Genomic DNA, 23,622 nt, shown 5'->3' with positions numbered 1-23,622 from the left:
GGCAATAAATATATGATAACTATATAAAAATATGCCAAATACCAATCCTGGATCAATTCAACCTTCTGTCTTAACCATTTCTAACATGCAGGCTTCCGAATGCTGCCGGAGAAGACCCTCGGCCCTGCAGATTGGAGCCAGTGCCACTTCAGACTCCACCTTGGCTGGCCCTTCAGGACCCCTTAGCAGTTCTTCTCAGCCCTCGTCAGCTCCCTAGCCCGTGGCTCTATGCAACGCTTCTAAACCTCCCACACCTTTCTCAAACTTCCCACTACTCCCCATCTCACTTTCAGTCAATTGCTTTTGCCTCCTATTTCTCACAGAAAATAGACGTCATTGCGCAGTAATCCTCTCATGTTCCCATATCTGTGACTTTCTTGCTCACAACCTACTGGCTGTCTCAGTTAAAGGCACTTGCCCCTTTTGGGGATTCCATCCTATCCCACTGCCTCAGAAGTCTTACTCCTAACCCTATCGCCCCTCATTTTTTTAATGTATCTACTGAATCTTTTCCTTCAACATGAATCTTTTCCTTCAACATGAATCTTTTCCTTCAACATAACAATCATGCTTAAGTCTGTCTCAGCTTAAAATGAAAACTAACAAAATCCTCTTTCAATCCCACTTTACACTCTAGCCACTACTCTTTTTTTTACCTTCCCTTCATAGCCAAGCAAACTTCTACTGATTATTGTTAATATCTCCACTTTTTCCCCTCCCATTTACTCCTTAAACCACTACAACTGGCTTTAGTCAGCACCACTTGAAACTGCTCTCTGTACTAATGATTCCCACCGTTTCTCTGCCAAAAGCAATGGAAATTTTCGCATCTGACACTGGGACTCACACCCTCTTTGAAATGCTCTCCTCCCTTGGCTTCTCTGAATTCTTCCACTATTAGAATTCCTCTTTCCTTTCTAGTACAGTCACTATGAGTCAAAATTGACTCCACTGCAACAGATTTTTTTTTTTTTCCCTCAAATTGACTCAGGTCTCCAGCTTCTTCTCTTCTTACTCTAATATTTGTGGTGGGTTGTTGGGCGTCCTCACCCTCGTGGGCACTCGGCATATCCATCGCTCTCACAGAATATCTGTATCTCTGACACTGGAGGGTAACTGTGCCTTTTTTTTCTGCCTCCTCCTAGGCTGTGAGAGCTTTCAGAGCAGGAAGTATGTTATATCTCTACTGCCCCCAGCATCCACAGGGCCTGGCCTATAATGTATGTAGCTATTAAAGACTGTTTGTTGAAGTGAATGTAAGCAAACTTGATTGAGCCCTGTATGACTACAGTACCCTCATTTGCAGGGTATTAAGGACTTCAATGTTACATTAATGACCACAAAATTTGTTGAGTCTGGTTTAACATCAGGCTTTGGAGTCAGACATCTTGGGTTTCCAATGCCATTCTGTGCCCCCTTACTAAGGGTAGAGCTTTAAACAGGTAAACCTATATAAGCCTTGTTTCCTTACTGTCACTTGGAGATAACCGTGGTACCTGCTCCTAAGTCCGTGCGAACTAAACGCAAAAAATACTCATAAAAGTTTCCGGAACTTGCCCTAGCGCGTAATACTGTCGTTGTTAGGTACCGTGGAGTCGCTTCCAACTCACAGCAACCCTATAGGACAGAGCAGAGCTCCCCCATAGGGTTTCCAAGGAGAGGCTGGTGGATTTCAACTGCCCACCTTTTGGTTAGCAGCCGAGCTCTTAACCACTGCACCACCAGGGCTCCTATAGTACTGTTAGCAACACTTAACGTTAGCAATAAATTTTAGCTAACAAAGGTAATGTTATTGTTAGTTACTTAAAAAAACATCAGTTAAATACCTTCGGCAATTTAACAGATCTAAGAGCGCTGCTGGGTTTCCATGCTGATAACCAGGAAACCAGCCAAAAAAAAACCCCCTGGTCTTTCTGCGACCACTTGGGAAACATTCCTCTATTTGTTCATTGAATATTTTATTGAGTCCTTCCTGTGCCAAAGATCTGCTTGAGGCTCTGTCCCGAAGCTTATTTGTCACCTCAAAGACCCGGTGATACCTCTTGATAATCGAATTAAGCCAAATGCCAAAGCTTCACCATTCCACTGGCTCACCCCAAAAGCAGAGCTGGCACTGAGCTCCCGGGAGGTAAGCGGATCGGGGGTACGATTCGGCTAGGGCAGCGCAGGGACCAGCTCGCACCGGCCCCGGGACCCTGCAGCCGGGCGCCTCCCCGAGGCGGAAAGCGCACAGTCGCCGCGGCTGCGGATGGGGCCGGCCGGAAGAGCGCGCGGGGCACGCCCAGGAAGAGGCTCCCGGGCTGGCGGGGACCCGCTCTGAAAGCTCTGTTATCTGAAAGCCCTTCTGGGTTCGGGAGCTGATCTGGGGCCGGCCTCTCGGGCCTGGGCAGTGTTTGATGAGCATGCCACCCCACTGACCTTGGCCCTCTGCAGCTGCCTGCAGCCCCCGGGGGAGCAGCAGGCCCGGCCGGGCGCCGCGCAACCCGCCCTCCCCTGGCGCCGCGGCTTCGGTCTCTGGGTCCTACCCGCGCCGGGTGGGAGTGGGGCCTGCACGCGTGCTCAGACGCGCGCACACTCACGGCCGCCCGGGTCGCGTCGCCACCAACCTGCTCTCCCGAGGTCGACGCGCTCCAGCACCGACGTTGCTAGTCTGCTTCGGTGACACCTGCCGCCGGGGCGGTTCCGCGCGGGTTGGAGCCTTGCGCTCGTTTAAATACCCCGACTTTTGTCCCTCCTCCTCACTGGTTTGCATGTAAACTGGTGCTTTCCTCTTAGGACTTAGGGGAACTCCGGCGGTAATAACCACATATAGTTCCCTTAATCAGTAGCCTGGCAAACCCGGTCGGGGATTTCCATGGCCCTAAAAGCGTCACTGTTTCTTAACTAGTGGCACATCCGCGTGGCATTTACTGAAAAAACCTTTGCTTCATTGCTCTTGGGTCAGAGGAAACCCTGATAAGCGGAGTAGAGATGATCATTGGTCAGCCTAACTGGAAAAGGTCAGTCCTCACCGCTACCCCTTCAAGCCCCAAACACTTTACATGTAAAAAGCGTTAGGTTTTCCAGTATTTAAAAGAAAACTGAAACTTTGTGAAATCTTTATGATTATTTTTACTTTTGTTCTGTCCCAGAAAGTTCTGTCCCAGGGCAGACTTGGCTATTTTTCAGAAATCCTCCTTTTAGCCTTTTTGTTTCACAAAAGAAGTCTCTTAATTTCAGTGACATTTTCGTGTAAACCCAGAAGTCTGGGAGTCTAACTGCACTGCCACCGTTGCATCAACTTCGCCTGTCTAAGCAGTATATTTAGCTATGTCAGGGAACAGAGGGATTGCTCGTCTGGTTTCTCTGGCTTCTGGGAGAGTCTGTAGATCCAATAGGCCCTGTAGACCAAAGACAGTTATGAGCCAAAGGTACAACCCACATACATTATTCAGGACTTCATCATCCTCGGAAATCAGAAGGGCTCACAGTCCGCTCAGTACAGAATCCAGCTGGACTGAGGTACCTTCTGGGTTAGGAAACTGCTCAGAGCAGCTAGAGTTCGAGTTGGAATTATATCTGAAAGACTGTTTATCTATCGTGGAAATTTCAACCTACTTTTGAGCCTACGTAGTTCAAGACTTTTTAAAGCATTTTCAATTCACCCTTAACATTATCTAAAACATTTTGTGGTCTTCACACATTTTTAATCATATACTCAGCAAAAGAATTTTTAAAAACTCTATATTCCCTCACACATTTTTAACTTAACACCAATTTTTTTTTAATATATTGTCATAGTTGCAAAGGATCTGCAAAATGTAAACACATTTTAGAATAAAATTGAAACAGCACCTTTTTAAATGTATTTAACTACCAGATGCCATGAAGTAGATTCCGACTCAGGGACACCTCATGTTTGTCAGAGTAGAACTGTATTCCGTAGGGTTTTCTTTCCTTTCTTTTTTAAAATAATATTTTGTGGTGTTTTTGCTGAAAGTGTACACAGCAAATTAGGTTCCCATTTAACAATTCCTACACAAGTTGTTCAGTGACATTAGTTATATTTTTCACAATGTGTCATCATCCTCTTTACTTGCAGTCTGGTTGTACTGTTACCAATATTCTAGTTTCCCTGCCCCCTTATTGTCTCATCTTTGCTTTAGAGTAATTGTTGACTTTCTGGTTTTATATAGATTTTTTTTTTTTTATTGAAGCACCATACTCACAGATAATATCCTTCATTTTGTGTGCCAATCTGTTATTTCACTAATCCATAGGGTTTTCAATGGCTTATTTTTGGGAAGTAGATCGCCAGGTGCTTCTGTGTGGACTCAAACTGCTGACCTGTCAGTTAGTGGCTGAACATGTTAACCGTTTACACCACTCAGGAACTCCTTTAAATGTATTTCATGGATTCTAAATACCACAACCATTTGGCACCAACTGTCATCCATTAAAAGGTAATAAATCAGCTCTTCTTTAAAAATTAGAAATATTCTATCACACAAAAAATTTTTTTTATCACAGTTTTTTGAATATTTCACTTTTCCCCCAGAATTTTAATATATGTTTATGGTGGGCATCTTTTATAATCACACTGTCACTTATCTCTGAAACAAATATCTATATAAATTGAAGTTTAATTCTTCCCTTTCATCATAAGTACTTAAAAAATTTATTTTGCATCATCACTGATATTTTTAGTACTTTTAGTACACAATTGTTTAAAGCAATATAAATATATTACAAATTTGGTAATTGTTAAAAATAAGTAAAACTTTATCACAAATTCGATTTTAATGGGTGGGTTGCAGCTTACATTTTAAGCAATTTGTTCAAGTGTGTATTGATGAATATTACCTATTGCTAGAATATGACAGAATCCAGCCTAGATTCTGTTCTTTTTACATTTCTACAGATTATAATTGCTGAAAACCTTTTTCACATAAATAAGTAGGTAGGCCTGGAAGAAATGTTATAGCATTTTTACACAATTCTTTGAACATCTGTTTTATCTTCCAAAAATCACTTAGTGATCTTTTGTCAAAAATTATAGTTAGTTATCAATGGACAACTCAGTTTTGTTGAAATTGGTGACTTGGAAACCATTGAACGTTTGTTAGCTAGACAAGGTTGTCGGATTTAGCAAATTTAAATACAGAACACCCAGTTAAATTTGAGATAAACAACAACATTTTAATATGTGTGTTTCATGCAATAATTGCAATGTAGTTACACTAGAGATTTTTCATTGATTATCTGAAATTAAAATTTAACTGGTGTACTGTGTATCTGGCAACCGTATACCCAGATATTAGAGTCATTCATTTTCTCAGTACCAACACCAGTATTTCCAGTAGTCCAAGAGGTTTTTACACCCAGAGGCAAAATACCATTTTAAGACTCAGAATGGGTGACAGGTAAACCTGTCTTTTGTAAAAAGAAAGAAGCTCCACTGTGAAAGGAGAGGTGAGAAGAGAGAACAAGCTTGGCAACCTGGACAGTTCTTGTTTCCAGAAAAGTCGCTTTTAGTAAAAACTACATGTGGAAATTGAGGATCAGTCTGTCAATTCCCTTAAAACTATCTGAGCTCCCACTTATGCACTGGAAAATCTTTGTAAGTGCCCAAGGATACAGTCAACCTGATTTAAAGACCACAGCCTAAGCAATCCCCAAACTGACTGTTGTGTGCTGACGAGTCGATTCTGACACATAGCGACCAAGAGTAGAACCACCCCATAAGGTTTTGTAGACTGTAATCTTTACGGAAGCTGAATGACAGGTCTTTTCTCCTACCGTTTGGTGGATTCAAACTGCCAACCTTTCGTTTAGCAGCTGAGCTCTTTAACCATTACGCCATAAGGGCTCCCTGATAAACTGACTAGGATTCCCAAATTCTTCAAACTGTTAATGATAGCTGGGATCAGATCTGTTGGGAGTGGAACAGATCAACATGTGTTCTTTGCAACATTTTGCACAACTGTGATTACTGATTTTAAATAATTGTTTTCTTGGATAAATTCTGAGTACTGTCTGGACATGGACTGTGTATATTTTGTTTACCACATTAGTCTAGTGCTAGTAGGGTGCCTGTCTATAGGGTACTCAATGGAGCCAGTCTTTCCTCTTGGGCCCTCCCTATTCTAAACCTGCATCCAAATTTTTAATAGTGTAACATACTGTACATTTTCCCTCGATTCCTTTGTATAAACCAAATATTTCATATAAAAATTCCTTTTCCTTCTAGCATTTAACTTACCTAAATATATTTTCTCTTCCAATACCGTTTTATAGATAGAAATAAGCAAGGAATTTGGAGGGCGGTAAAACAGTACACGATACTAGGGAAGCCAGCACAACTTGGACAAGGCAAGGTCATGGAAGCCCCATAGACACATCCAAACTCCCTGAGGGATCAAATTACTGGGCTGAAGGCTGTGGGTCCATGGTCTCAGGGAACATCTAGCTCAATTGACATAACATAGTTTATAAAGAAAATGTTCTACATCCTACTTTGGTGAGTAGTGTCTGGGATCTTAAAAGCCTGTGAGTGGCCATCCAAGATGCTCCACTGGTCTCACCCCTCCAGGAGCAAGGGAGGATGAAGAAAACTAAAGACACGAGGGAAAGATTAGTCCAAAGGACTAATGGATTGCAACTACCACAGCCTCTACCAGCCCGAGTCCAGTTCAACTAGATGGTGCTTGGTTACCACCATGGACTGCTCTGACAGGAATTACAATGGAGGGTCCCAGACAGAGCTGGAGAAAAATGTAGAACAAAATTATAACTCACACCCTGAGAGTATGGCCCACGGACACTCTTATAGCTCAGTAATGAAGTCACTCCTGAGGCTCACCCTTCAGCCAAAGATTAGACAGGCCCATAAAACAAAGCAAGACTAAAGGAGCACACCAGCCCAGGGGCAAGGACTAGAAGGCAGGAGAGGACAGGAAAGCTGGTAATAGGGAACCCAAGTTCAAGAAGGGAGAGTATTGAGGTGTCGTGGGGTTGTTAATGTCATAAAACAATATATATATATACTAACTGTTTAATGAGAAGCTAGGTCTGTAAACCTTCATCTAAAGTACAATTAAAAAAAAAAAGAAATAAGGAAGGGAAAGTTTGAGGAAAGTGACAAGGTAGACACGTATGGCCACTACTAACTTTAGGTTGCCAGTTTTCTTCTACTGTTGAAGTGTGAGCAAGGTATGAGATATGTGTGTGACAGTTTTTCACCCTATTTCTAGCTTGGAATTTTGATAACTCCTAACAGTAGTGTGTTCTCAATAATCTATTATATAAATAATCAAAAGTATTTTTCCTTTGAGAGTAATTATGATTTAAAAAAAATTCTTTTTTTTCTGGAGGAAATTTCACATAATAATAATGCTGTAACAATTTCAGTTGCAGCTTAATGCTATTTCACTGTAAGTTTTTACCTTTTAATTATAGAAATATGTACAGATCCTACCCAGGAATCTCAAGCAGAAAGTGAAAGTGAAATCTAACAGAAGGAACATGCTGTTCTGACTCCAAAGCAAATATCAAAGTCATTGAAGGTGCTGGGAATTTCCTGGTCTGTTGACAACTTCATGATATCTTGCAGATAAAATACAATTAGACCGAAGCTGCTTACGTACAACCGAACACCTCATGGGACCTGGTTCCTTGGTTTGGAGGTTCAGGGTCATGGTTTCATGGGACATCCCAGTTAACTGGCCTAATAACATGTTAGTGCCTCTGTTCTACCTCCTAGTTTATTGTTGCATAGTGCCTGGGTTCTTAAAACCTATGAGTCGGAATTGGGTTTTTGGCCATCTTTAAAAAATGGTGCGGCAGGGGCCCCTGACCTCCTCTAATTTCACAAGTGGAAAGGACAATCAAGATCAACAGCCCAAGGCTGATTCCTGTGAGGTAGAGCTCAGGCCTAACTACTCTCTCCAACATTTTTTCATGCTCTAACACCAGCCGCCCTCTCACAGCGTTCTCTACTTCTTTGATGGGTTTGAGAATTTGTAGAAATAGCCACACAGAACTCACAGACCATACTCAGAGTTACAAAGTTTATTAGGGCAGTAACAGGTTACAATTCAAGATACAGTTCTTCTATCAGAACAGCCTCTTCTCAGCCGTGCCTGCAGACAGGCCTCTCTCTAGCCCTCAGCCTGTCTTGGCCGCTTGGCCATTTGCACTGGTCTCAGCCCTGCAAGTGTTACAAACTCTTTAACTCTCTGATAAATGCCCAGAGATAACTCATTCCACCAGTATGCCTCAGCCCAAAGGTGCTCAGCTCTCTCACTCCATGAGTCAGCAAGTCTACCTTCACCAAGTGCCGATGCAGTGTGCACTTCCAGCAAGACTCCTGCCCAAAGACACTCAGCTTTCTCACTCCATGGGCTGGGAAGCCCACGGCACTGTCTCCTGGTTCTACTACCTCTGTGGCCGCTGTTTCTCTGCTCACCATCTCTGGTGTTACAGCTCTCTCTCTCTCTTTCCTGGGTCTGGGAGGTCCTCAGCACAGGGATTCCGGGTCCAAGGTTTGAACTCCATTCCTAGCTCTTCTTTCTTGGTGATGGTGAGGTCCCCCATTCCCACCTCTGCTATGGTTCATTTTAAGCCTAGCAGGATGGCAGAACTGGCCAATCCCCTCATTAGGGTTCCATATACCTTATTTGCATGGGCCCACAGAAGGGTGTCATGCATCTTATTTGTATAATTAGCCAGCTGTCCAATCCTGTTGGTAGGGCACAAGCACCTTATTTGCATAGCCCCACCCAATCTTTTGGTAGGAGTTACAAGACCATGGCTAGAAAAGCCATTAAAAGCAATCCATTGCACCACACCATCCAAGGCACAACACTTGGTCTCTATTCACCTGGAGCAACAGAGGAAGAAGGAGAGTCAGGAATAGGTGGAGGATATGGAATGTGTTGCTAAATGCTCCCATGAACAACTGCCTCCTTTACCATGAGACCAGAAGAACTGAATGGTGGCCTCCTACAATTATTGAACATTTCGATCAGAGATCCTATACAAAAAACCTGATCAAAACAGGAAAATGCAGAACAGAATTCCAGATTCTCATGGACTCCAGACTTTATGGAGCCATGAAGGCTGGGTGAACTCCTGAAACTATGTTCCTGAGATAATTTTAAACCTTGAACCAAAAATATTCCCTGAAGGCCTTCTTAAAACCAATCGGTAGTTTAGCTTAACTAGTAAAGAATGTCTGCTTCGAGCATTGTGCTCTTTCAAGATCTACCTATATAGGATAAAACTGACAACAGCAACTCATAATATTAGATAGGAAACTTAGGGAGCAGTGAGTTTATGTTAACAGGAGAAACAACTCAGAAAAGGAGGGTGAGAATGGCTGCACAACTCAAAGAATGTAAGCAATACCACTGAATTGTACATGTAGAAACTGTTGAATTGGTATAAGTTTTGCTGTGTATATTCTCAACAACAACAAAATAAAAAAAATACAACTAGACCAGCCTTGAACAAGTGCAAATGAGTAAATTTACAAAGAACTGTCCTTTAATGTGTTAGATGGATCCTGGCTGAAAGCAGAGAATGCCAGAAAGATGTTTACCTGTGTTTTATTGACTATGCAAAGGCATTCGACTGTGCCTATCATAGCAAATTATGGATAACATTGCAAAGAATGGGAATTCCAGAACACTTAATTGTGCTCTTGAGAGAATCTGTACATAGATCAAGAAGCAGTCGTTAGAACAGAACAGGGGGATATTGCATGGTTTAAAGTCAGGAAAGGTGTGTGTCAGGGTTGTATCCTTTCACCATACTTAATCTATATACTGAGCAAATAATCTGAGACGCTGGACTCTATGAAGAAGAACAGGGCATCAAAATTGGAGGAAGACCCATTAACCACCTGCGTTATGCAGATGACACAACCTTGCTTGCTGAAAGTGAAGAGGACTTGAAGCACTTGCTAATGAAAATCAAAGACCATAGCCTTCAGTATGGATTACACTTCAACATAAAGAAAACAAAAATCCTCACAACTGGACCAATAAGCAAAGTCATGATAAATGGAGAAAAGAGTGAAGTTGTCAAGGATTTCATTTTTCTTGGATCCACAATCAACACCCACGGAAGCAGCAGTCAAGAAATCAAAAGACGCGTTGCATTGGGCAAATCTGCTGCAAAAGACCTCTTTAAAGTGGGCAACAGCAAAGATGTCACCTTGAATACTAACGTGCGCCTGGCCCAAGCCATCGTGTTTTCAGTCGCCTCATATGCATGTGAAAGCTGGATGGTAAATAAGGAAGCCCAAAGAAGAATTGATGCCTTTGAATTGTGGTGCTGGTGAAGAATATTGGATATACCATGGACTGCTGAAAGAATGAACAAATCTGTCTTGGAAGAAGTACGACCAGAACGCTGCTTAGAAGCACAGATGGCGAGACTACATCTCACATACTTTGGACATGTTATCAGTCCTGGAGAAGGACATCATGCTCGGTAAAGTAGAGGGTCAGCAAAAAAGAGGAAGACCCTCAAGGAGATGGATTGACACAGTGGCTGCAACCATGGGCTCAAGCATAATGATTGCGAGGATGGCGCAGGACTGGGCAGTGTTTCGTTATGTTGTATATAGGGTCATTATGAGTCGGAACCTACTGGACGGCACCTGACAATAACAACATCCTTTAATGTGGACATGTTCTCAATGTGATGACATTTGTTCCTTATAAACTGTGGCTAACTTTTCATTTTTTATCCTGACAGTGCTTCACTGAGATATAATTTATGTAGTCTAAAGTGCAAAAATCTTAAGTGTACAGCTCCATGAGTTTTGACAAATGTACATAATCATGTAACCATCAACCAGATAAAAATCAAGAACATTTTCCATTATCCCAGAAATTTCCGTCATGAACTTTTCAAGTCAGTACCAACCTGCCTTCCACCCTCTCCTCACTCCAACCACTGTTGTGATGTCTATCAACATAGATTTGGTTTACCTGTTCATCTCTTCTTAAACTTCATATAAATGGAATCACATGATGTGTACTATTTTGTATCTGGCTCCATTCACTCAACTTTTAGTTCCATCCACCTTGTAGCGTGCATCAGTAGTTTATTCTTTTTATTGCCAAGTAGTATACCGCTCTATGAATATACCATAGTTTGTTTATCCATTCTCCTGCTGATAGACATTTCGGCTGTATCCTGCTTTGATCCTTTATGAAGAGCGGAGCTATGAACATTTTAGCTCAAGTCTTTTTGTGGATATGTGAATTCATGTCTGTTGGATAAATACCTGGACATGAAATCGCTGAGCCATTGGGTAGGTGTATGTTTATTTTTATTAGGAACTAACAAAGTTTTACAAAGCATTTGTACATTTCACATTCCCATCAGCAATGTGTGAGAGTTCTAGTTGCTGTACATAGATGTTGTTAGATGGCGAGTGTAAATAGTGATGAGAAGAGCCCCATAACTCCAATATTAGCAGTTGGGGCAATGCAGAGAGAATGGCAAAGCAGATGTGAAAGTACAGATAGATTCCTGCAACTTCCATTTCTGTTTTCTGGGCTGGAAACGGTCTCTTCCTCAGCAAGAAGAATGTTGTTGTATCTGAAGATCGCTGTTCTGCATGGCACAGTGGAAGTGAGCAGATGTCTTCCCACAACTTGACTGAGGTAATGTAGCAGTGGGACAGAGGAGCCACGGGGTCTGTGCCAAGGTAGGAGCGTCATCAGCAGCCACAACCATCACCCACCAGCAGGAGCAGGGGCCAGAGGGAAGCAATGCCAGTTCAGTGGAGGAGCCAGTCCGGGGATTGTCGAGGGGAGGGGATTTGCAGGGGTCTCGACGGCACTGGGTACTGGCGTTTTTAGAGTTCTAGTAAGTATAGTAATTGGAGACAGTCTGTGGACCTGTAACTATCTCATACCCCATACTGCACATACCTCACCCCAACCTGGTATGGCCAGGTAAACACAGGTTATACTACAAAGTCACACCTCTGTACTTCCTTTCTTTGTCTAATTTATGCTTTGTTGAGAAAAATTTAGACTACAAATCTCACCTGTTGAAATCTTCTTGCATTCTAAGATTATTACCTATCTTTCCAGCTGTCAGTCCCAGATTTCTGCCACCTGTAAAATAAGGAGCAATGTCTTCATTCAATCCGTTTTAATTATAGTCATTAAAATACTCCAACAGTCCCAAAGCTCACTCTTCAGAGAAAGATTAGACTGGACTATAAAACAAAAAATAATACTCATGATGAGTGTGCTTCTTAGTTCAATCAGATACACAAGACCAAATGGGTGGTTCCTGCTCTCAGGCAGGATAAGAAGGCAGGAAGGGGCAGCAACTGGTTGGATGGACACAAGAAACTCAGGGTGGAAAGGGAGAGTGTGCCGTCACATTCTAAGGATTTCAACTAGTGTTGCAAAACAAAATGTGTATAAATTTTTTTTCATATTCAGTTCTATAACCTCAAGATTTTCTTTTTATAATTTTTATTGTGCTCTAAGTGAAAGTTTACAAATCAAGTCAGTCTCTCACACAAAAACTTATATACACCTTGCTACATACTCCCAGTTACTCTCCCCCTAATGAGACAGTCTGCTCTCTCCCTCCACTCTCTCTTTTCGTGTCCATTTCGCCAGCTTCTAACCCCCTCTACCCTCTCATCTCCCCTTCAGGCAGGGGATGCCAACATAGTCTCAAGTGTCCACCTGATCCAAGAAGCTCACTCCTCACCAGCATCCCTCGCCAGCCCATTGTCCAGTCCAATCCCTTTCTGAAGAGTTGGCTTTGGGAATGGTTCCTGTCCTGGGCCAACAGAAGGTCTGGGGGCCATGACCACCGGGGTCCTTCTAGTCTCAGTCAGACCATTCAGTCTGATCTTTTTATGAGAATTTGGGGTCTGCATCCCACTGTTCTCCTGCTCCCTCAGGGGTTCTCTGTTGTATTCCCTATCCGGGAAGTCATTGGTTGTAGCCGGACACCATCTAGTTCTCTGCTCTCACTATAAGGTAGTCTCTGGTTCATGCAACCCCTTGTCTCTTGGGCTTGTAATTACCTTGTGTACTTGGTGTTCTTCATTCTCCCTTGATCCAGGTGGGTTGAGAACAATTAATGCATCTTAGATGGCTGCTTGCTAGTGTTTAAGACCCCAGATGCCACTCTTCAAAGTGGGATGCAGAATGTTTTCTTAATAGATTTTATCATGCCAATTGACTTAGATGTCCCCTGAAACTGTGGTCCCCAAACCCCTGCCCCTGCTACACCATTCAGTTTATTCAGGAAACTTCTTTGCTTTTGGTTTAGTCCAGTTGTGCCGACCTCCCTTGTATTGTGCGTTGTCTTTCCCTTCACCTAAAGTAGCTCTTAACTACTATCTAATTAGTGAATACCCCTCTCCCCCCTCCCTCCTCTCGAAACCACAAAAGAATGTTTTCTTCTCAGATTAAACTATGTCTCAAGTTCTTATAACGGTGGTCTTATACAATATTTGTCCTTTTGCATCTGACATTTCACTCAGCATAATGCTTTCTAGGTTCCTCCATGTTATGAAATGTTTCACAGATTCCTCACCGTTCTTCATCGATGGGTAGTATTCCGTTGTGTGAATATACCATAATTTATTTATCCTTTCATCCGTTCATGGGCACCTTCTTCCTTCCATGTTTTTGCTGTTGTAAACAGTGCTGCAATAAACGTGGGTGTACATATATCTGTTGGTGTAAAGGCTCTTATTTCTCTAGGATATATTCCAAGGAGTGGGATTGCTGTATCGTACCGTAGTTCTATTTCTAGCTTTTTAAGGAAGCGCCAAATCAATTTCCAAAGTGGTTGCACCGTTTGACATTCCCACCAGCAGTGTAGAAGTGTTCCAATCTCTCCACAGCATCTCCAACATTTATTATTTTGTGTTTTTTGGATTAACACCAGCCTTGTTGGAGTGAGATGAAATCTCATAGTAGTTTTGATCTGCATTTCTCTAATGGCTAATGATCGTGAACATTTTCTCACGTATCTGTTACCTGCCTGAATGTCTTTTTTAGTGAAGTGTCTATTCATATCTTTTGCCCATTTTTTAATTGAGTTATTTGTCTTTTTGTAGTTGAGTTTTTGCAGTATCACGTACATTGTAGGGATCAGGCACTGATCAGAAATGTCATAGCTAAAAACTTTTTCCCAGTCTGTAGGTAATCTTTTTTCTCTTTTGATGAAAAAGTAAGCTTTGGGTAAGCATAAGTGTTTGATTTTTAGGAGCTCCCAGTTATCTAGTTTTTCTTCTGCATTCTTAATAATGTTTTGTATACCGTTTATGCCATGTATTAGGGCTCCTAACGTTGTCCCTATTTTTTCTTCCATGGTCTTTATCGTTTTAGATTTTATATTTAGGTCTTTGATCCATTTTGAGCTCATTTTTTTTTTTTTTTTGCATGGAGTGAGGTATGGGCCTTGTTTCATTTTTTTTTTGCAGATGGATATCCAGCTATGCCAGCACCATTTGTTAAAAAGACTGTCTGTTCCCCATTTAACTGTTTTGGGTCCTTTGTCAAATATCAGCTGTTCATATGTGGATGGATTTATGTCTGGATTCTCAGTTCTGTTCCACTGGCCTATACTATCTGTTGTTGTTGCACCAGTACCAGGCTGTTTTGACTACTGTGGTGGTATAATAGGTTCTAAAATCAGGTAAAGTAAGGTCTCCCACTTTGTTCTTCTTTTTCAGTAATGCCTTATTTGTCCTGGGCCTCTTTCCCTTCCATATGAAGTTGGCGATTTGTTTCTCCATTTCATTAAAGAATGTTGTTGGGATTTAGATCGGAATTGCATTAAATGTATAGATCGCTTTTGGTAGAATAGACAGTTTAGGTAGGTAGTGTGTTTCTAGGAATTCATCCATTTCTTCTAGGTTTTCAAATTTGTTAGAGTACAATTTTTCATAGTAATCTGATATGATTCTTTTAATTTCAGTTGGGTCTGTTGTAATATCACCCATCTCATTTCTTATTCGGGTTATTTGCTTCCTCTCCTGTTTTTCTTTTGTCAGGTTGGCCAGTGGTTTATCAATTTTGTTGATTTTTTCAAAAAGCCAGTTTTTGGTCTCGTTAATTCTTTCAATTGTTTTTCTGTTTTCTATTTCATTTAGCTCAGCTCTCATTTTTATTATTTGTTTTCTTCTGGTGCCTGTGGGTTTCTTTTGTTGCTCTCTTTCTATTTGTTCAAGTTGTAGGGATAATTCTTTGATTTTGACCCTTTCTTCTTTTTGTACATGTGCATTTATTGATATAAATTGGTCTCTGAGCACTGCTTTTGCTGTGTCCCAAAGGTTCTGATAGGAAGTTTTCATTTTCATTGCATTCTATGAATTTCCTTATTCCATCCTTAATGTCTTCTATAATCCAGTCTTTTTTTTTTTTATTAACTTTTATTGAGCTTCAAGTGAACGTTTACAAATCAAGTCAGTCTGTCACATATAAGTTAATATACATCTTTCTCCGTACTCCCACTTGCTCTCCCCCTAATGAGTCAGCCCTTCCAGTCTCTCCTTTCGTGAAAACTTTGCCAGTCTCCAACTCTCTCTATCCTCCCATCCCCCCTCCAGACAGGAGATGCCAACACAGTCTCAAGTGTCCACCTGATATAATTAGCTCACTCTTCATCAGCATCTCTCTCCCACCCACTGTCCAGTCCCTTCCATGTCTGATGAGTTGTCTTCGGGAATGGTTCCCATCCTGTGCCAACAGAAGGTCTGGGGACCATGACCGCCAGGATTCCTCTACTCACAGCCAGACCATTAAGTATGGTCTTTTTATGAGAATTTGGGGTCTGCATCCCACTGATCTCCTGCTCCCTCAGGGGTCCTCTGCTGTGCTCCCTGTCAGGGCAGTCATCGATTGTGGCCGGGCACCAACTAGTTCTTCTGGTCTCAGGATAATGTAGGTCTCTGGTTCATGTGGCCCTTTCTGTCTCTTGGGCTCTTAGTTGTCGTGTGACCTTGGTGTTCTTCATTCTCCTTTGCTCCAGGTGGGTTGAGACCAATTGATGCATCTTAGATGGCCGCTTGTTAGCAATTAAGACCCCAGACGCCACATTTCAAAGTGGGATGCAGAATGTTTTCATAATAGAATTATTTTGCCAATTGACTTAGAAGTCCCCTTAAACCATGGTTCCCAAACCCCCGCCCTTGCTCCGCTGACCTTTGAAGTATTCAGTTTATCCTGGAAACTTCTTTGCTTTTGGTCCAGTCCAGTCCAGTTGAGCTGACCTTCCATGTATTGAGTGTTGTCCTTCCCTTCACCTAAAGCAGTTCTTATCTGCTAATTAATCAGTAAAAAACCCTCTCCCTCCCTCGCTCCCTCCCCCTCCTCGTAACCACAAAAGTATGTGTTCTTCTCAGTTTATACTATTTCTCAAGATCTTATAATAGTGGTCTTATACAATATTTGTCCTTTTGCCTCTGACTGATTTCGCTCAGCATAATGCCTTCCAGGTTCCTCCATGTTATGAAATGTTTGACAGATTCGTCACTGTTCTTTATCGATGCGTAGTATTCCATTGTGTGAATATACCACAATTTATTTACCCATTCATTCGTTGATGGACACCTTGGTTGCTTCCAGCTTTTTGCTATTGTAAACAGAGCTGCAATAAACATGGGTGTGCATATATCTGTTTGTGTGAAGGCTCTCGTTTCTCTAGGGTATATTCCGAGGAGTGGGATTTCTGGGTTGTATGGTAGTTCTATTTCTAACTGTTTAGGATAACGCCAGATAGATTTCCAAAGTGCTTGTACCATTTTACATTCCCACCAGCAGTGTATGAGAGTTCCAATCTCTCTGCAGTCTCTCCAACATTTATTATTTTGTGTTTTTTGGATTAATGCCAGCCTTGTTGGAGTGAGATGGAATCTCATCGTAGTTTTAATCGGCATTTCTCTAATGGCTAATGACCGAGAGCATTTTCTCATGTATCCGTTAGCTGCCTGAATATCTTCTTTAGTGAAGTGTGTGTTCATATCCTTTGCCCACTTCTTGATTGGGTTGTTTGTCTTTTTGTGGTTGAGTTCTGACAGAATCATGTAGATTTTAGAGATCAGGCGCTGGTCGGAGATTTCATAACTGAAAATTCTTTCCCAGTCTGTAGGTGGTCTTTTTACTCTTTTGGTGAAGTCTTTAGATGAGCATAGGTGTTTGATTTTTAGGAGCTCCCAGTTATCGGGTTTCTCTTCATCATTTTTGGTAATGTTTTGTATTCTGTTTATGCCTTGTATTAGGGCTCCTAGGGTTGTCCCTATTTTTTCTTCCATGATCTTTATCGTTTTAGTCTTTATGTTTAGGTCTTTGATCCACTTGGAGTTAGTTTTTGTGCATGGTGTGAGGTATGGGTCCTGTTTCATTTTTTTGCAAATGGATATCCAGGTGTGCCAGCACCATTTGTTAAAAAGACTATCTTTTCCCCAATTAACTGACACTGGGCCTTAGTCAAATATCAGCTGCTCATACGTGGATGGATTTATATCTGGGTTCTCAATTCTGTTCCACTGGTCTATGTGCCTGTTGTTGTACCAGTACCAGGCTGTTTTGACTACTGTGGCTGTATAATAGGTTCTGAAATCAGGTAGAGTGAGGCCTCCCACTTTCTTCTTCTTTTTCAGTAATGCTTTACTTATCCGAGGCTTCTTTCCCTTCCATATGAAATTGGTGATTTGTTTCTCTATCACCTTAAAAAATGACATTGGAATTTGGATCGGAAGTGCATTGTATATATAGATGGCTTTTGGTAGAATAGACATTTTTACTATGTTAAGTCTTCCTATCCATGAGCAAGGTATGTTTTTCCACTTAAGTATGTCCTTTTGAATTTCTTGTAGTAGAGCTTTGTAGTTTTCTTTGTATAGGTCTTTTACATCCTTGGTAAGATTTATTCCTAAGTATTTTATCTTCTTGGGGACTACTGTGAATGGTATTGATTTGGTTATTTCCTCTTCGGTGTTCTTTTTGTTGATGTAGAGGAATCCAAGTGATTTTTGTCTGTTTATTTTATAACCTGAGACTGCCAAACTCTTCTATTAGTTTCAGTAGTTTTCTGGAGGATTCCTTAGGGTTTTCTGTGTATAAGATCATGTCATCTGCAAATAGTGATAACTTTACTTCCTCCTTGCCAATCCGGATACCTTTTATTTCTTTGTCTAGCCTAATTGCCCTGGCTAGGACTTCCAGCACGATGTTGAATAAGAGTGGTGATAAAGAGCATCCTTGTCTGGTTCCCGTTCTCAAGGGAAATGCTTTCAGGTTCTCTCCATTTAGAGTGATATTGGCTGTTGGCTTTGCATAGATGCTCTTCATTATGTTGAGGAATTTTCCTTCAACTCCTATTTTGGTAAGAGTTTTTATCATAAATGGGTGTTGGACTTTGTCAAATGCCTTTTCTGCATCAATTGATAAGATCATGTGGTTTTTGTCTTTTGTTTTATTTATGTGATGGATTACATTAATGGTTTTTCTGATATTAAACCAGCCTTGCATACCTGGTATAAATCCCACTTGATCATGGTGAATTATTTTTTTGATGTGTTGTTGAATTCTATTGGCTAGAATTTTGTTGAGGATTTTTGCATCTATGTTCATGAGGGATATAGGCATGTAATTTTCTTTTTTTGTCATGTCTTTACCTTTTTTTGGTATCAGGGAGATGGCGGCTTCATAGAATGAGTTGGGTAGTATTCCATCATTTTCTATGCTTTGAAATACCTTTAGTAATAATGGTGTTAACTCTTCTCTGAAAGTTTGGCAGAACTCTGCAGTGAAGCCGTCCGGGCCAGGGCTTTTTTTGTTGGGAGTTTTTTGATTACCGTTTCAATCTCTTTTTTTGTTATGGGTCTATTTAGTTGTTCTACTTCTGAATGTGTTAGTTTAGGTAGGTAGTGTTTTTCCAGAAATTCATCCATTTCTTCTAGGTTTGCAAATTTGTTAGAGTACAATTTTTCGTAATAATCTGATATGATTCTTTTAATTTCAGTTGGGTCTGTTCTGATGTGGCCCTCCTCGTTTCTTATTCGGGTTATTTGTTTCCTTTCCTGTATTTCTTTAGTCAGTCTAGCCAATGGTTTATCAATTTTGTTAATTTTTTCAAAGAACCAGCTTTTGGCTTTGTAAATTCTTTCAATTGTTTTTCTGTTCTCTAACTCATTTAGTTCAGCTCTAATTTTTATTATTTGTTTTCTTCTGGTGCCTGATGGATTCTTTTGTTGCTCACTTTCTATTTGTTCACGTTGTAGAGACAGTTCTCTGATTTTGGCTCTTTCTTCTTTTTGTATGTGTGCATTTATCGATATAAATTGGCCTCTGAGCACTGCTTTTGCTGTGTCCCAGAGGTTTTGATAGGAAGTATTTTCATTCTCGTTGCATTCTATGAATTTCCTTATTCCCTCCTTGATGTCTTCTATAACCCAGTCTTTTCTCAGGAGGGTATTTTTCATTTTCCAAGTATTTGATTTCTTTTCCCTAGTTTTTCTGTTATTGATTTCTAGTTTCATTGCCTTGTGGTCTGAGAAGATGCTTTGTAATATTTCGATGTTTTGGATTCTGCAAAGGTTTGTTTTATGACCTAATATGTGGCCTATTCTAGAGAATGTTCCATGTGCGCTAGAAGAAAAAGTATACTTTGCAGCAGTTGGGTGGAGAGTTCTGTATAAGTCAATGAGGTCAAGTTGGTTGATTGTTGTAATTAGGTCTTCTGTGTCTCTATTGAGCTTCTTACTGGATGTCCTGTCCTTCTCCAAAAGTGGTGTGTTGAAGTCTCCTACTATAATTGTGGAGGTGTCTATCTCACTTTTCAGTTCTGTTAAAATTTGATTTATGTATCTTGCAGCCCTGTCATTGGGTGCATAAATATTTAATATGGTTATGTCTTCCTGATCAATTGTCCCTTTTATCATTATGTAGTGTCCTTCTTTATCCTTTGTGGTGGATTTAAGTCTAAAGTCTATTTTGTCAGAAATTAATATTGCTACTCCTCTTCTTTTTTGCTTATTGTTTGCTTGATATATTTTTTTCCATCCTTTGAGTTTTAGTTTGTTTGTGTCTCTAAGTCTAAGGTGTGTCTCTTGTAGGCAGCACATAGACGGATCGTGTTTCTTTATCCAGTCCGAGACTCTCCGTCTCTTTATTGGTGCATTTAGTCCATTTACATTCAGCGTAATTATAGATAAATGAGTGTTTAGTGTTGTCATTTTGATGCCTTTTTATGTGTGTTGTTGACAATTTCATTTTTCCACATACTTTTTTGTGGTGAGATGTTTTTCTTAGTAAATTGTGAGAGCCTCATTTTCGTAGCATTTGACTTTATGTTTGTTGAGTTGTTACGTTTTTCTTGGCTTTTATCTTGAGTTATGGAGTTGTTATACCTCTTTGTGGTTACCTTATTATTTACCCCTATTTTTCTAAGTAAAAACCTAACTTGTATTGTTCTATATTGCCTTGTATTACTCTCCATATGGCAGTTCTATTCCACCTGTATTTAGTCCCTCTTTTTGATTATTGTGATCTTTTACATATTGACTTCTGTGATTCCCTGTTATGAGCATTTTTTTTTTAAATAATGTTAATTTGTTTTTGTGATTTCCCTATTTGAGTTGATATCAGGATGTTCTGTTTTGTGACCTTGTGTTGTGCTGGTATCTGATATTATTGGTTTTCTGACCAAACAATATCCTTTAGTATTTCTTGTAGCTTGGGTTTGGTTTTTGCAAATTCTCTAAACTTGTGTTTATCTGTAAATATTTTAATTTCTCCTTCATATTTCAGAGAGAGTTTTGCTGGATATATGATCCTTGGCTGGCAGTTTTTCTCCTTCAGTGTTCTGTATATGTCATCCCATTCCCTTCTTGCCTGCATGGTTTTGCTGAGTAGTTTGAACTTATTCTTATTGATTCTCCCTTGAAGGAAACCTTTTTTTTCTCCCTGGCTGCTTTTAAAATTTTCTCTTTATCTTTGGTTTTGGCAAGTTTGATGATAATATGTCTTGGTGTTTTTCTTTTTGGATCAATCTTAAATGGGGTTCGATGAGCATCTTGGATAGATATCCTTTCGTCTTTCATGATGTCAGGGAAGTTTTCTGTCAGGAGATCTTCAATTATTTTCTCTGTGTTTTCTGTCCTCCCTCCCTGTTCTAGGACTCCAATCACATGCAAGTTATCCTTCTTGATAGAGTCCCACATGATTCTTAGGGTTTCTTCATTTTTTTTAATTCTTTTATCTGATTTTTTTTCAGCTATGTTGGTGTTAATTCCCGGGTCCTCCAGATTCCCCAGTCTGCATTCTAATTGCTCAAGTCTGCTCCTCTGACTTCCTGTTGCGTTGTCTAATTCTGTAATTTTATTGTTAATCTTTTGGATTTCTACACGCTGTCTCTCTATGGATTCTTGCAACTTATTAATTTTTCCACTATGTTCTTGAATAATCTTTTTGAGTTCTTCAACTGTTTTATCAGTGTGTTCCTTGGCTTTTTCTGCAGTTTGCCTTATTTCGTTTCTGATGTCTTGAAGCATTCTGTAAATTAGTTTTTTATATTCTGTATCTGATAATTCCAGGATTGTATCTTCATTTGGGAAAGATTTTGATTCTTTTGTTTGGGGGGTTGGAGAAGCTGTCATGGTCTGCTTCTTTATGTGGTTTGATATGGACTGCTGTCTCCGAGCCATCACTGGGAAACTAGTTTTTCCAGAAAATCCACTAAAAAAAATGCAGTCAGATCCCTATCAGAACTGCCTTTGGATTATAACCACCACCTTGTTCCCTGAAAGGATGAAAGTCTGAGATTTGGATCATATATGCTTGGCTGTAGCTGGTTCTGTGTTTTTAGTCCAATTAGGGATGGATTTTTGGTCCCTGGGTTTTTTGTGGTTCCTTCTCTCAGGCCGGAAGAGTGGGTTAGGAAAAGACCAAAAAAAAAAAAAAAGGGGGGGGAAGCAAAGCCGCCGCAGAGCCGGAGCCGTTCTCCCTCTGGCTCAGGAAATTCCAATGTTAATGAAGCTGCCTGGGGAGGATGGGGGAGGGATCAGAGAGATAGGAGGGTAGTACCTCGGAATATAGCCAGAGTTGCTTGTCTTGCTTGGAATGACTATTTTATCTGAGATTCCCGAGGGGCGTGTCGCCTATGTGTGCTGGCTGTGTGGAGATTGCCCCCGGGGATCTGGCCCACTGAAGCCGCGGTCAGATCCTCCACTGCCAGTCCAACGCCCAGGGTCAAGGTTCACCTGCTGGGACGGTGCTCTCCCGACTTCAAAATCAGTCACTGCCTCCCGGGGACTTCTCGTCCCACCAGCCGCGTCGCCACGCCGCCTCTGCAGACCGGCTGGGCCCCCTCCCGGGGTTAGTTCAGGGGAATGGAGTTGCTCCCCGTGCTTGCGCCGTGACAGCGCCCAGTCAAAAGCCCGGTAGCAAGATTCCCCAGCTGGAACGCTGCTCTCCCAGCTCCAAGACCAGTCACTGCCTCCCGGGGAGTTCTCCCACCGGCTGCGTCGCCACGCCACCTGCACGGACTGGCTGGGCCCCCTCCCGGGGTGAGTTCAGGGGAGTAGGGCTGCGCCCCTTGTTTTGCCGTCAGCTCCCCTGGGCCCTGACCTAAACCGGGCGCCAAGGTTACCTGACTGGGACGCTTGCTCCAGGCTCAGAAAACAGTCGCTGCTTCCCTGTATTTGTTCGTTTTCCACCTCTAAATCTGTGTTTGTTGTTCAGGGTTCGTAGGTTGTTACGTATGTGATCAATTCCCCTTTTTTTCCGAGTCTTTGTTGCAAGAGGCATCCGAGGTAGCGTCTACCTAGTCTGCCATCTTGGCCCCGCCCCTCCAGTCTTTTTTAAGCAGGGTGTTGTTCAGTTTCCAAGTGTTTGATTTCTTTTCTCTGCTTTTCCTGTTATTGATTTCCATTTTTACAGCCTTATGGTCAGAGAAGATACTTTGTAGTGTTTCAATGTTTTGGATTCTGCTAAGGCTTGCTTTATGACCTAATATGTGGTCTATTCTAGAGAATGTTCCATGTGCACTAGAAAAGAAAGTATACTTGGTTGCTGTTGGGTGGAGTGTTCTGTATATGTCTATGAGGTCAAGTTGGTTGATTGTGGCATTCAGATCTTCCATGTCTTTATTGAGCTTCTTTCTGGATATCCTGTCCTTCACCGAAAGTGGTGTGTTGAAGTCTGCTACTATTATTGTGGAGCTGTCTTTCTTATTTTCAGTGCTGATAGAGCTTGTTTTATGTATCTGGCAGCCCTGTCATTGGGTGTATAAATATTTAATATGGTTATATCTTCTTGGTGTATTGTCCCTTTAATCATTATACAGTGTCCTTCCTTATCCTTTTTTTTTTTTTAATTTTTATTAAGCTTCAAGTGAACATTTACCATTCCAATCAGTCTGTCACATGTAGGTTTACATACGTCATACTCCCTTCTCCCACTTGCTCTCCCCCATTGAGTCAGCCCTTTCAGTCTCTCGTTTCGTGCCAATTTTGCCATCTTCCCTCTCTCTCTATCTTCCCATCCCCCCTCCAGTCAAGAGTTGCCAACACACTCTCCAGTGTCCACCTAATTTAATTGGCTCACTCTTCATCAGCATCTCTCTCTTCCTTATCCT

The 23,622-nt window shown here is 41.3% G+C and overlaps 1 long non-coding RNA gene across 1 annotated transcript in view; it reads left to right on the top strand.

The window, feature by feature from the left end:
* The first annotated feature begins 2,702 nt into the window (after positions 1 to 2,702).
* The window catches only part of LOC135231758 (uncharacterized), a 37,813-nt gene continuing 16,893 nt past the window's right edge, over positions 2,703 to 23,622 (top strand). Inside the window, exons 1-2 of the long non-coding RNA XR_010322510.1 lie at positions 2,703 to 2,999; positions 11,576 to 11,660. This is a non-coding gene — a long non-coding RNA (uncharacterized LOC135231758). The remainder of the gene's footprint in view (positions 3,000 to 11,575; positions 11,661 to 23,622) is intronic.

Source organism: Loxodonta africana, chromosome 7 (genome assembly GCF_030014295.1).
Source record: "Loxodonta africana isolate mLoxAfr1 chromosome 7, mLoxAfr1.hap2, whole genome shotgun sequence".
NCBI lineage: Eukaryota > Metazoa > Chordata > Mammalia > Proboscidea > Elephantidae > Loxodonta > Loxodonta africana.
The sequence above is the reverse complement of the archived record's forward strand: the minus strand, read 5'-3'. Positions and strand labels throughout refer to the sequence as shown.